This window comes from Montipora capricornis, chromosome 7, assembly GCF_036669925.1.
Source record: "Montipora capricornis isolate CH-2021 chromosome 7, ASM3666992v2, whole genome shotgun sequence".
Taxonomy (NCBI): Eukaryota; Metazoa; Cnidaria; class Anthozoa; order Scleractinia; family Acroporidae; genus Montipora; species Montipora capricornis.
The window spans coordinates 36,849,350-36,851,849 of NC_090889.1; the positions used below are offsets into that span (position 1 = coordinate 36,849,350).

Consider the following 2,500-nt stretch of genomic DNA (forward strand, 5'->3'; position numbering starts at 1 on the left):
TTGGACTTCCTCTACATGATGCCGCAGTTTTTGAGTGAGTGAATACATGGTTTATACCAACGAGGAAATTATAATTTTTCTTCTCCAGGTGGGTTTTGTTATTTCATTTTCAACTCTCTTATTTAAAAAAAAAGTGTTTTGTAATGAAGAACTTATTTTTTTTGTTCTGTAAAGAATGATTCGTTGCTAAAATTAGAGCCGCTGAGCGCCAGCGCATAACATTTCAGGCATTGTCAGGGGTCTTGAGTTGTCCGTCTTCAGATATAATTTTTAGGACAACTAATCAAACAATCCAACGCGTGAGTTACCTTCTTCCATACTTAACGATGATGGCTGAAGCGGCAATTATTTCTTCGCTTTCCGATAGACATAAATGAATCTGCATTTAGCTTGCAAATCAGTTGATATTTATATTCCACAGACTCCAGACTCCAGTGACTCCATTGTCACTGTAGCGTTCGTAGACTGAGAAAGCTTCCAGACGCTCGTATTTGATTTATTATAATGTACTTCTTTGATAATAATATTATGACTTACCAAACGTTTATGACAGCTGTTTCAATAAGCTGATACACACAGTACTAGTCTATCCAATATTTTTCAAATCATAATGCACCATTTCTGCAAAACGGTGCATATTGGGTAATCAAGATAAAGGTTACAGAGTTCGGAGTGAGAATGACCGATCAAAGTTTAATTATAATGGTTTGTGAACGAAAATTTACCTTTTGTCATGAAGTTTTATCTATCAAATCAAAGTGAGTGTTTGATTCTATGCTTTTAGGGTCCATTTCTTGTGCCGGGTATTCTGCAATCTAGCCGATCTTTCTTGTTTCCTGTTGTCGACTTTCCTCTTATCATGATCGTGAAATTAAACTGGAGTTGACCAACGCTCCACTCCAGAAAATCTTCGAAAACCATATAGACCCTAGAAGATATGTTTTGAATCGCTTGCCAGCACGCACTTCGGGATGTTCATGATAATCTTCTTCATTTCACGTACTCGAATAGCTTCTTCACAACTCATTCCGGTCAATAAGCATAGAATCAACAACAACAACAACAACAACAACAACAACAACAAGGATTATTTATACCACACACAAAAAAAGGAGAAGAGAACAAGAATTGATACAACTAATGGTAGGGTATAAGGCCACATAGAAAATAACTAAAAAGCTAATCTAGCTAGGAGGAGTAGTCATAGTCAAGTTACAGTAGTAGTAGTTGTGAAATGGAGACACAAGTATAAAAGCAAAATTACAACAACAACAACAACAACAACAACTTCAACAGCAACAACGACAGAATAATAATTGAAAAAGAAAAAACTAAAATAAAATAAAAAAAAATAAAGATTTAAATACAAACAACTTACAATAAGGCAGGGCCTGATAGATAAAACAACAGGATACTCACTTCGATTTCATCGTGGAAACATTTATGACAAAAGGTAAATTTTCGTTCACAAACCATGACAATAAAACTTTGATTTGCTTGTAAGCAAATCATGCGCTTTATCCTGATTACCCATGATGCTCCGTTTTGCCGAAAGTGTCTATGAGGCTAGAAGTTGCATGAGTTACTCATAGCTTTGCAAAATTCGTGATCAAGTGAGACCTTGAAGTTTAATCTTGGCTGAATTAATGTGATCATGCAGTACCCTGATGCCAGAAAGGCTTTTAAAGGTTTATATCTGAATAAACTAAAACATTTTTAGTCGTGGATACCGCGAAGCGTATCGACGACTTCACTCACGCGGATGTAAATTAATCGATAAGTCAACAACCATTATGGATTTTTTCAAAACATGCTAATTTGTCACTCGCTCAGTTGAATTAAAATCAATATGGCAACGATCAATATCAATTTTCCGACGTTTCAGTTTTCGAAGTAACGCCGCAACGTAATAAGTTGAAATATTCTTCGAGTTTTCTTCGTTCGCTGCGGCGGGATTGACACTCGTTGCATTCAGCATGTGTTACCGAGCCATTGTTCAGTGGAAGACTTAAGGTGTCACTGTGCTATGTATGTTAAAAATGTCGGGATGCGAAGAGACATTTGCTCGTCGATCCGCTAAGTTCACAGGTCCACTCGTCACAGTAGCAAAGGAACACGCCGTGATATTGCCAAGAACAGTGACAACTGTGTTCACCTAAAGCAAACTGCTGCTCTTTTAGTTTGCTATTATTATTTCATCATTCTGTTGGTTGTATTCAATACTTGTAAGGTATACTTGTAACAAATTTACAAGCTAAAGGTGCATAAATGTAAAAGACGGGGTTAAAAGCTCTCGATGGTTGTGATAGTTGAGAAATATTCAGTTGTTTTCAGTATCACCTTGTTTTAATTGAACAATGAAGCATTCCTCTACGATAAGAATCTAACACGAATTGACCTCTTTAGCTTACACGTTGTCCGATTGCAGACCACGTGATGTTCTTGAGATAATACTCCTTTTGTTTTTTCATAAGTTATTGGTAAGTAAGCGCGTGGATAA

The 2,500-nt window shown here is 36.4% G+C and overlaps 1 protein-coding gene across 2 annotated transcripts in view; it reads left to right on the forward strand.

Annotated features, from left to right (window-relative positions):
* The first annotated feature begins 14 nt into the window (after nucleotides 1-14).
* The window catches only part of LOC138057079 (protein SSUH2 homolog), a 41,822-nt gene continuing 39,336 nt past the window's right edge, over nucleotides 15-2,500 (forward strand). The window contains exon 1 of one of the 2 annotated variants that reach the window (XM_068903103.1): nucleotides 15-88. The gene's annotated coding sequence lies outside the window, so the exon portion shown is untranslated. The remainder of the gene's footprint in view (nucleotides 89-2,500) is intronic. The other variant, XM_068903102.1, reaches the window with a different exon arrangement.